General features: G+C 42.0%; 1 protein-coding gene across 1 annotated transcript in view; it reads right to left on the bottom strand.

Moving 5' to 3' along the window:
* The window catches only part of LOC306852579 (GDNF family receptor alpha-1-like), a 33,689-nt gene that overhangs the window by 19,327 nt on the left and 2,021 nt on the right, over positions 1 to 12,341 (bottom strand). The window lies entirely within an intron of this gene.

Genomic DNA, 12,341 nt, shown 5'->3' with positions numbered 1-12,341 from the left:
CATGCTCATCTCATAGCAGAGTTTTATTATCTAATGTGGAAAACAGTCTCTCTCTATACAAACATGAAGCGTTCTTTCTGTTTGTCTCTCGCTGTCTTTTCCTTGTGTGGCAGCTGGTTGGGATTCATGAACCGTACAGCCCTGGCAACCATGTCAATGATGTGAAATGAGATTGAAAATCAAATTGCACTTCCAAACAATAACTGCTGACAGCGCTCTTTTTTTGTATTTAATAACCTCTTCCTCTCTTATAGGCTTTTTGCCATTTGTGCCAGTGAAGGTTTGAATTGATTTCCTTAAAACAGACTATGGCAATGCAAATGAACATTACTCATATGAATTTCATCCTGCTGAATGTATAAAACGATAGGATTTACTGTCATTATGGAGACAATGAAATTATGGAAAATTAAGTCAAACACATCTAGAAATAAATTAGCCAGGCGTTTTGAAAAATATATGTAATAACATTGAAAAGGATTTTAATTTAGTATCCATCAGATTCCTACATAATTACCCCATTACTTCTTTCAATAGACTCTCTGTCTGGTGCACATTCAATCATAGTATTTCTCTGGATGAGTGGCGTGACTGAATACAACCAAATTTATGCAACTCATGAAAAGAAGCAGACCATCTTGCATGAGAAGAGAACGTGGTCCCTCTGCTCTCAATGCATATCAGTTCTCTTAGAAGACTGCAGTTGTAAGGGCATCAGAAAAAGCCGGGAATGTGTACTTCATTTCCATATGGTAGATCTGTTTGACCCAAACCAATGATACATTTGACACTGAAGACTGAAGTAATGGCTGCTGAAAATTCTGCTTTGCATAATACTGTAATAATATTTCACAGTATTGAGTTTTTTACTTTTTTTCTGATCAAATAAATACAGCCTTAGTGAGCATAAGATACTCAAAAACATTCAAAAATCTCATAGATACTTAACATTTGAACAGTAGTGTGTATGAAGTGAAGTGACATTCAGCCAAGTATGGTGACCCATACTCGGAATTCGTGCTCTGCATTTAACCCATCCAACGTGCACACACACAGCAGTGAACACACACACACCGTGAACATACACCCGGAGCAGTGGGCAGCCATTTTATGCTGCAGCGCCCGGGGAGCAGTTGGGGGTTCGGTGCCTTGCTCAAGGACACCTCAGTCTTGGTATTGAGGGTGGAGAGAGCGCTGTACATTCACTCACCCCACCTACAATTCCTGCCGGCCGGAGACTCGAACCCGCAACCTTTGGATCACGAGTCCAACTCTCTAACCATTAGGCCACGACTTCCCCGTGTATGTATATATAATCAAATGCTATGTATGCAAAACTACAAAATGGCTAATTTTGACATAACGTATGATTGTGAGTAGTTTGTATAGCACAGTGAGACAAATTAATAGCTATTTGTTATCACTCCATTATTGACAAGCCTGCAGACCAAAGCTGGGACATGAGAAAATCGGCATGGAACAAGATTCATCTGTCTAAACTGATAGGAGTAGCAGATAGCCAAACATTGACCGTCATGTTCAATCCAAGAGATACTTTACCCAAAAATAAAATTTTATCAGCATTTACCCTCATGCTGTTTTGAGCTTGTATGACCTTCTTTTTTTTCTGTGGAACACAAAATATATTTTGAAGAATGTTGCAAAAGTTCAAAGTCGGATCCAGACAAAAGTAGATACACAGAATGTTCCACAGAAGAAAAAGTCATACCAGTTTGGAAAGACATGAGGGAGAGTAAATGAATTTAAATTTTTGGGTGAACTATCCCTTTCATATTCCCTTTATTAATCCAGCAATGGCTGCTATTCTCTTTGTCTTCATTGCTCCAGCTCCTCACTGATCAGGTGGCAGAACTCTCGCTCTACAGTGACAGTATGATCATTCTTTGTCTCTCATGACCGCTTCTTTATTGATTTATGGAAAGGACCATTTTAATTCAAACACTGCCAAGCAAATATATTCCAGTGGTTATTTGGTCTGAATATCTCATGATTAATGGCACAATAAACATGTTTCTTTTGCCATAGCACTGAAAGACAAAGAAAGTACCATATGACCTTCAGTAAGGCCATTAATGTTTTAGACATATAAAGGCACCCAAAAATGACAATTCTGTCATCGTTTACTCATGTTGTTCCAAACCTTATTACTTCATTGAATGCACAAAAACAATGTTCCTCAGAAGAAAGAAAGTCATACAGGTTTGAAATGACATAAATGATGACAGAGTGTTCATTTTTGGGTAAACAATCCCTTTAACTGTGGAAAACCTAATAAGCTTTAACCATACCATCAAGTTGCCTGCCTACTGGCAACCATTGTACAATTCAGTACAATTCAATTCTGCCCAACCCTTTTGGCTACTTTTTCACTAAACGAGGCATGCCTCTCCTCTTTCACATGGCAGATTTTCTGCCTCCCTTTTTCTTGTGATCCCATAGCTGAAGAGGATCTGTTACTAAAGCCCCAAACCCACAAAGCTGTGTAGAGCTGAAGGGTGTGCCATCAAATAATGAGGATGGAAAGTGCCTGTACAGCAGATTGCATACAGAAGCATCCTGAACAAAGATGCTGCAGTTTTAACAATACCCATCAAACTGAGTCATCTAAGAGGCATCAAGCCCATAACCCAGCTTCTCATAAACATGACGTAAAACGTATGGGATTATTCGATCTGTTTTGACTGCTATTACCTCCATGATGCACCTTCATGGAGAATAGTAAGTTTGTTAAAGTTGGAGGGTGAATTGTCTTGCTCAGCAATTATTAGCTGCTTAATGTGGCCATTCATATTGATCTTAGTTAGGATTCTGACAGGAAGTGTAACCTGAACACGTTTACTGAAACACTGGCGTTTTTGCATTAGAGCTCAGGACAGCTACAATTAGATGAACAGGCGTTTCTGTTAGTCAGGACTACGAAAAGAGTTTGAGAAAGCTGATATCCTGTTGACTATGCTTCATCTCTTTGCTTGGCCTCATGTTTCCCTCAAGGATATTCAGTACTGTGTTTCAATGCTGTGCACCAGAGAAGTTCACAAGTCTCTGCCATAGAGTCTCTGTCACAGACTAAGTCAAGTCGCTTGTCACAAATCCATTATAATTCAAAACAATTATAGTTATTAGAAATTGCTTGTGATGTTCCTTATTTGTAAGGAACTTTAGATTAAAGTGTCTCCTAAAGCATCAAACTGGGAAATTCATCACAAAATAGTAAGTCACTGAAACAAATTTGGTATAGAAACCAATTTTCACTTAGAAATTGCTAATTTCACCAACAATTACAAAGAAAAAGCAAATAACAAATAGATTAAAACATGACATTTAAAGTCTAAAATAGTATTTTCTTGTAAAACATATTCCTTATTAATCGTTGTTTTATTAACAACTTGTGTTGTAATGAAAGAAATGAATAATTTTGCTTTCTAAAGAATGGTCAGAATTGAATCACAAGCTATGTTTCCATCCAAAGTTTCGAATTAAACTAACAATAGGGTTAATACACTGATCCAAAAATACCTGACAACCATTTGAATTTGGTGCTTGTTGGCACTCTGCGAACGAGCCTCAGACTTGAGTATCCATTTCTGCTGTGAACAGCCTGAAAACACCCACACAAGGTGTTGTATAGAGATGTCCCACTGACAATAAGAGATTAGGGTCAGTTATTATTGGGGTCCTGTGTGTGGGCTGATTCTGTGGTTCATGACAGTAAATATAAAAGCACTTTATGGACAGGATACACAATGATCACTAACCAACGAAAGGTTTTTTGGCATATTAGGCACTGCTCAAGTTACTTCCCATCTCTTTCTCTCTCCAAACTATTGTGTTAAACAATGGGTTTGCTGCTAGTCTTGGTTGATGCAGTTCATCTTTTTGATATAAAGGGTTTTCAACAGTTTCTTCGAACTTGTATAACTCTGGCACTGCACCACCTCAAGAACGGGAATGTCTCTCCATCTGGGCCATGTAGAGATCTGGCACAGCAGCTCTGGGTCTCTCAACCAAATCAGTTTTTATTGAAGCTGCACTGGCAGCCGCCATAAACATCCTGCTCACTCCTGTAAAGTCCAGCTGTGAATTATTACTAGGGGTTGCTGGAACATGCCAAACCCGTTGCACCTTTTTCCACAATTTTTTGCTCTATAGATATGCATGAAATAAGTAAAGAGGTTCGCTGTGAGATTAATATTCAATTGCGTTGCATCCAAATATAAAAATAATTCAAATTAATGTCTCTCTCTTTCTGGTGATGTACAATACCTGTAGCTGGCTGTTAGATACACAAATGCACAGAAACACAGCAAAACAATGGCAAGCCTGTGATGTTCATTTCATAATAATGCTCTAGCACCAGACTGATGAATAAAGAATTAACAGCTGTTATATTTAAGCTTTTTTGTACATTCTGCATCCTTGACTGTATTGATTAACGCTTCAGGAAAGAACAAAGCTGCAATCTCAGAAGCTGTGTCTCTTCTATGGCTTTATTTATTTGAAGTGGACCGATGGGGAATGTAAGGGGAGGGTGTCTCGCATGTACTTTCATGTAATGCCCACATGTTCTTTATGGACCTACAGTATATTCAAAATGTATCCAAACCTAATGCAAACAAAACCACTTGTTCTCTGCCAAATCAAAGTCAGCTGCATCACAAGAGTGTTAAAAAAGATAGGCGACTTAATTATGGTGCCTTTAAGATATCTTGTTTTGGGCAGATTTTCCATTATGCACTGCAATTAGCTTAGTGAGTATCTATCTATCTATCTATCTATCTATCTATCTATCTATCTATCTATCTATCTATCTATCTATCTATCTATCTATCTATCTATCTATCTATCTATCTATCTATCTATCTATCTATCTATCTATCTATCTATCTATCTATCTATCTATCTATCTATCTATCTATCTATCTATTGCCATAAATTAGGGCTGCACGATTATGACAATCATAATTGCCGATTATTCCCTTGAGATTGTAATTGCGATTATTAATAACGATTGTTTTGAACAGATTTATACCATTGTTTGAAGCTGCATGCCATATTTTTATATAAAATATATATATTTAAAAAAAGGCTGAAAACTGAAAACCTGAACTTTTATTGCTTTTCTATAGCATTGAGCCTCAAATGTCAACTATACATTGGTTTGGTTTCTTCTTTAAACAAAAAAAGGTAAAAGTATGCATAGTATAATAATGTTATACTAAAACTAAGAGAAAAAATGGTCTACTAAAGCTAGGTATTTCATTTACAATTAAACAGACACAATTTCTAATTACAGTAACATTACAGTACAATTTACAATATCAGGGCTCCAGACTAGCATTCGAAAGCAGTGGCACCAGCACCTGATTTGGTAGCACTGAACATGTAATATTACAAGTTTTGTCTCTTAGAAATGCACATTAGAACAGGAGCTTGAGTTCAGAGTAGCAGGAGCTTGAGTTGGGATGCAGATGTAAATTTGACAGTACCATTGTGAAAACTGTAACAGCCTCATCTTTTATACATAACCAAAAGTACAGCACCTCATAACTATGGTAAAAAAAAATAGCCTAACTATATGGTTTCTATGGTGTTTGCATTGAAAAACAGTAGCCTAAAGACATTGTCAATTACAAATCCACATCAAATGATAAAATAATTAACACAATAATGTAATTATATTCCATTACTCCTTTAACATATTTAGTATATTATTAATATAATAATACTCAATATGAATATCCTACTTTTCTGCCACCGTGCCATTGTTACTGTTACTGTTACTACAGTAAAACTATGGTAAATGTGGGTGATTTGTGGATTGAAACGTCTTCTAACTGGATCATTGTTGCACTGTTTCTGCTGCTTTCTGCATCAGTGTTGATGAGAATAACAGCTCCGATTTATTTGGCTTTAAAATAAAAGAGATGTGATTTGTTCTGGAGAACCCTGCACTGAACTCTGTGCTTCTTACTGGATTTCTGTGCTTCTTACTTTGATCGTGACTGGTCACTAATAAACGCATGCGCTGTTTTCTTTTGAGGCGAGTGGATAAACGGTCAGTGTGGCGCAGTTCAAACGAGTAGCGCTATTTTGTTCTGCTTTTGACACATTTGGCGTTTAACATATCTATCATGCACAACAGAGTGACAACGACTATCAGTTAGACAAAATGTCTTTTATCCAGTTTGAGTTTGTTAAATCCTGCGCTGCAAACACCTCTTAAGCACACAGAATAATGCAAGTGGGCATTTCTAAATTTTTTTTTTTTTTTTAATCGCGGCTTTGAACTATTATGTAACCGTGGCATCCATAATCGTAATCGCAATTAGAAATTCGATTAATTGTGCAGACCTACCATAAATTGCATCCAAAATAAAAGTTGTGTACATATTTGTCACAGATCGACCAGGCTCCCAAACTAGCCAATCACAGCGAACACCATCATCGGAATTCTAATGAAGCACACCTGCACACAATCTGAAACTCATCACCCCTCACCATAAAGCCACACACCTCACTGCACTCAAACGTCCGGTCTCGTTTCTACGAAGTGGACTCCTGTATGCTATCTCAGCGACTTACCTGTTACCTACCTGCCTGTGTACTTACCTCTTGTGATCTCTCCAAGCGTTGTGTTTGTCCATCTCCTGGTTCTCCAGTCAAGAAAGCTGTCTTCAAACAGTGAGGTGTGTGGTCCTCTCTTCATCCACGAGTTCCTGTCAAGACAAGTCAGTCAAGTTATCCACTCATCTCTTCATCCGAAGTATATCTGCATTCCATACTCACCGTCTCATCATCCGTTGAATTGCTCTGCTGTCAATAAACATCACTACTTTGTATTAATCCTTTGTGTGAAGTCTGCTTCCCTAACAGAAGACCGGACCCACACCGAAGGTGCAGCATGAGCAATCCCGATCCCTTTCAGGAACTCGTGGACCACCTCCGACGAGTTCTTGTTCCATCAACACCACCAGCACCCTGGATCACCTCAGTCACCAGTACCACTGTTTCTTCGGCAGTAGAAACAGAAATAGATAGATGATCTCCAGTCCCATGGCCAGACCAGCGCCCTTCTCTGGCGTGGCGGAGGAGTGCAACGGGTTCCTCCTGCAGTGTTCGCTGAACATTGATATGCAACCGCATCTGTATCCCACCGAAAAATCTAAAATAGCCTTCATCATATCCCTCTTAACTGGTAAAGCACTCCAATGGGCTGAAACTATTTTTTCACAGTCTGGTCCCTTCACCTAATTGTATAATAGTTTCACAACCCACTTCCGTTTTTGGTTTTTGGTCGATTAAATGGTGATCCTTCCATCAGCGATCAACTCTACCATCTCCGCCAGGGTACCAGATCCATCTGTGATTATGCCCTCCAGTTTAGGACCCTGGCGGCGGCCAGCGGATGGAATGAGAGTGCCCATCTCACCACCTTTCGGCAAGGTTTGGAACCTAGATTGCGCTTGCAGCTTGCCAGTTATGATGACTCCTGCGGTTTGGAAAGCTTTATTCAACAAACTATGCGATGCTCTACGCGCATACAGTCTTGTTTTGCTGAGCAGCCATCATTAACCCGTTGTTCTCCTCCCGTCCGCCACCCAGAGGCAAGTCTCCCTCCAGAACCTATCCATGAACCCATGCAAACTGACAACACTCATCTGTCTGACTCTGAGCGGCAGAGGCGACTGAGGAATGGATTGTGCCTTTATTGTGGAAATAGTGGGCATATAAGATCCACATGCCCTGTTCGCCCTCCTCAACTTTTGGTGAGTGTCAATCAACCCATCACTCAAAATATGAAGCCGCTCACAACTGTAGTCATGCTTACTACCCCCAACATATCCATTCCAGTCCAGGCCCTCCTTGATTCTGGGTCCGCCGGGAACTTCATATCAGGGAGCCTCTGCCGCCAACTCAAGCTCTCGACCATTGCCAACCAGACAGTCTACCAAATCCACTCGATAAACGGAAAGCCCATCGGACGAAGCACAGTCACATTCAGCGCCGGTCCCATTCAATTAAGAATAGGTCAGTTACATGAGGAGAGCATTCACCTACTGGTTCTGGAGGGAGCGCACACCTACATCATTCTCGGGTGTCCATGGTTTGTACAACATGAACCACAGATCTATTGGCGCACCGGAGAAGTCCTGAAGTGGGGCAATCACTGTTTCCCTGGAATCCCGCAACCACTCAACCGACCTGTTCAGGCAATCCCAGTGAATTCAACGTCCATAGAGAGTCCAGTTGAGAAGCAATCCGTCGACATACCCACCTGTTATGCCCCCTTCAGAGACGTATTCTGACTGAAGAAGGCCTCTCAATTACCTCCTCATCGGCCATGGGACTGCGCGATCGATCTCATACCAGGTGAGCCAGTGCCCAAGGGTAAAATCTACCCCGTCACTTCCAGAACAGAAGGCCATGGAGGAGTATGTCAGTGAGGCTCTTAAGCAAGGCTACATCTGCCCTTCCACCTCCCCTGCTGCTTCAAGTTTTTTCTTTGTGGGCAAGAAAGATGGAGGCTTGCGGCCTTGCATCGATTACCGGGCACTAAACAACATAACAGTTAAATTCCGTTACCCTCTTCTTCTCGTCCCAGCTGCCCTAGAACATCTTCGTGGTGCCACCATTTTCACAAAGTTAGACCTCCGCAGCGCGTATAACCTCATCCAGATACGCGAGGGGGACGCGTGGAAGACAGCCTTTGTAACACCCACCAGCCACTATGAATATTTGGTTATACCGTATGGCCTTGTCAACGCCCCCTCCGTATTCCAGGATTTCATGCACGAGGTGCTCCGAGAGTATCTACACCGGTTCGTCCTAGTGTACATCGATGACATCCTCATTTACTCTCGGAGCTTGGCCGAACATCGCCACCACGTTGCGGAGGTCTTACAACGTCTGAAGGAGTTCCATCTGTTCCTCAAAGCCGAGAAATGTTCATTCCATCAACCCTCAGTACAGTTCTTGGGATACATCATCGACAGTGGTGGCATCCGAATGGACGAGGGGAAGGTGGATGCTATCCACACCTGGCCAGTACCTACCAGTATTAAGGAACTCCAACGATTTCTAGGTTTCGCCAATTTCTATAAAAGATTCATCCAAGGTTACAATGCCATAACCAGTCCCCTTACCAACCTTCTACGCAATAGGACACCAGCCGCCACGGAAGCCTTTGAGAAGTTGAAGGAAGCCTTCACCCATGCTCCAATCCTCGTGCATCCAGATCCCCAAAGACCCTTTATTGTAGAGGTCGACGCCTCCACTTCATGGGTAGGAGCAGTTCTCTCTCAGCAGCAGGGGACTCCAGCCAAACTCCATCCATGTGCCGCCTTTTCCAAGAAACTCAGCCCAGCGGAGAGAAATTATGACATCGGCAATCGGGAACTTCTGGCAATCAAGCTAGCCCTCGAAGAATGGAGGCATTGGCTGGAAGGTGCACAACACCCCTTTACAGTCCTCACTGACCATAAAAACTTACAATACCTGCGAGATGCCAAACGGCTCAATCCCCGCCAGGCCCGCTGGGCACTCTTTTTTTACCCGGTTCAATTTCTCTATCACGTATCGCCCAGGGCCCAGAAATGTAAAGGCCGACGCCTTATCCCGTATCCATGCTCCTGAGGGGCCCCACCCAGGGGCCAACAGCACCCTCTCGCTGCTGAAGGATCGATACTGGTGGCCTAACATGGCCAGGGATGTGAGAAGGTTCGTCCTGGGCTGTGCGGAATGCGCCGTTTCCAAAAGCCCTCGCCATTTACCAGCAGGCAAACTCCTCCCGCTGCCCGTTCCCAACCGTCCATGGTCACACCTAGGGGTAGATTTCATCACCGACCTGCCTGCATCAGACGGTAACACGTGTATTGGTGATTGTAGACCGATTTTCTAAGTCTTTTTGACTTCTTCCCCTCAGAGGTCTACCTACAGCCATGGAGACGGCCGAGTTATTATTCGTCTTATACGTCTTCAGATACTTCGGCATTCCAGAAGACATTGTGTCTGATCGAGGCTCACAATTCATCTCCAGAGTATGGAGAGGCTTCTTTAAACTCCTAGGTGTGACCGTAAGTCTATCATCAGGCTACCATCCGCAGACGGAGAGGAAGATCCAGGCAAGTAGGGATAACTGCAGGCTTGAGCAATGGGCGTGGCGAAAGGTTAGGGTGTGCCAAAAGGTAGGGGCGTGGAGAAAGGTCTTAATGATTGGTCGACAAAGCTGTCTGTCAGGGTGTGGGGGTAGGGTTAGGGGTAGATTTTGTTGTACTGATTCACCTTTCGGAATGCCTCATTTCAGCACGCCCATTGCTCCAGGCTGCAGCTACCCCCGTCTCGATCCAGGAGATTGGTCGCTTCCTACGAACCTTCTGCCATAGCCACCAGGACTCTTGGAACCAGTTTATTGGCTGGGCCGAGTACGCCCAAAATTCCCTACGACAAGCTTCTACTGGACTCACTCCCTTCCAGTGCGTACTCGGTTACCAGCCACCGCTATTCCCCTGGTCATGGGAACCGTCGGAAGTACCTGCGGTCGACTACTGGTTTCCGAGTGAGCGAGAGGGTCTGGGACGATGCTCACCATCAACTCCAACGTGCAGTTTGCATGTGCAAGATCCGAAGTCCGAAGCCCCACAGTATCAACCGGGACAGAAGGTCTGGCTGTCAACAAGAGACATCCGAATGCGCCTGCCCTGCAAAAAGCTCAGTCCCAGATATGTTGGCCCCTTCACCATCCTGAGACAAATCAACCCGGTCACTTTCCAACTACAATTACCACCACAATACAGAATCCATTCCACCTTTCACGTGTCGCTCCTGAAACCTTATCACTCTCCTGTCTCTCCCTCCACAGAGCCTGGTCCGAGTGAAGAACCCCCTCTCCCGCTGATACTGGAGGACGGAGCCATTTATAAGGTAAAGGAGATTCTGGACTCCCGGCGCCGTGGTGGTCGCTTGGAGTATCTCGTCGACTGGGAGGATTATGGTCCAGAGGAGAGGTCATGGGTTCCCAGAGATGACATCTTGGACCCTACACTACTTGAGGAATTCCACTCCACTCACCCAGATCGACCAGCCCCCAGAGGAAGAGGTAGACCACCACGACGTCAGGGTTTCCGGCCCTCTGGAGCGGGCCGTGGAGAGGGGCGTAATGTCACAGATCGACTAGGCTTCCAAACTAGCCAATCACAGCGAACACCATCACCGGAATTCTAATGAAGCACACCTGCACACAATCTGAAACTCATCACCCCTCACCATAAAGCCACACACCTCACTGCACTCAAACGTCCGGTCTCGTTTCTACGAAGTGGACTCCTCAGCTACTTACAAGAGGTACGTACACAGGCAGGTAGGTAACAGGACCTACCTGCCTGTGTACTTGCCTCTTGTGATCTCTCCAAGCGTTGTGTTTGTCCGTCTCCTGCTTCCTGGTTCTCCAGTCAAGAAAGCTGTCTTCAAACAGTGAGGTGTGTGGTCCTTTCTTCATCCACAAGTTCCTGTCAAGACAAGTCAGTCAAGTTATCCACTCATCTCTTCATCCGAAGTATATCTGCATTCCATACTCACCGTCTCATCATTCGTTGAATTGCTCTGCTGTCGATAAACATCACTAATTTGTATTAATCCTTTGTGTGAAGTCTGCTTCCCTAACAATATTATGTCTGTGTACTGTGTATATTTATTATGTATATATAAATACACACACATGCATGTATATATTTAAGAAAAATATGATGTTTATATATTAAACATTTATATATCATATATAAATTATATGAATATGCATGTAAATATTTTTCTAAATATATTCTGTATGTGTGTCTTTATATAAACATACACACTACACACATATATAACAAACAATTTTATTTGGATACAATTAATCATTGCCCAGCACTATATATATATATATATATATATATATTTTTTTTTTTTTTTTTTTTATTTTTTTAATTTTTTTTTTTTTGTATACATCTGTATCTATATAAATACACAAAATAAATATACAAAAATAGTCTATTAAAATGCTTTTATTTTTTTTAAGGATTTTTATTCAGTCGTTATGTGTGCTGTGTATTTTATCCCTACACTGAAAAAAATATTGTGTAGAAACTATTTTCCCTCAGAGATTGCTAGAAAATGTCACAAAAAATTAAAAATACAAAGAAACAGTAAGTAGCAGGATATTGCATTAAATGTGCAAAACCTTGAAATAGTGTTTTCTTTTAAAACATCCTCTAATATATATATATATATATTTAATTCCAACTTTCAAAAATCTTTTTTAAAGAGCATGGCAACATGATTTCAAA

The sequence above is a fragment of the Barbus barbus genome, assembly GCF_936440315.1.
Source record: "Barbus barbus genome assembly, chromosome: 32".
In the NCBI taxonomy this organism is placed as follows: Eukaryota; Metazoa; Chordata; class Actinopteri; order Cypriniformes; family Cyprinidae; genus Barbus; species Barbus barbus.
Note: the sequence above shows the minus strand (reverse complement) of the source record. Positions and strands in the feature narration are given on the sequence as shown.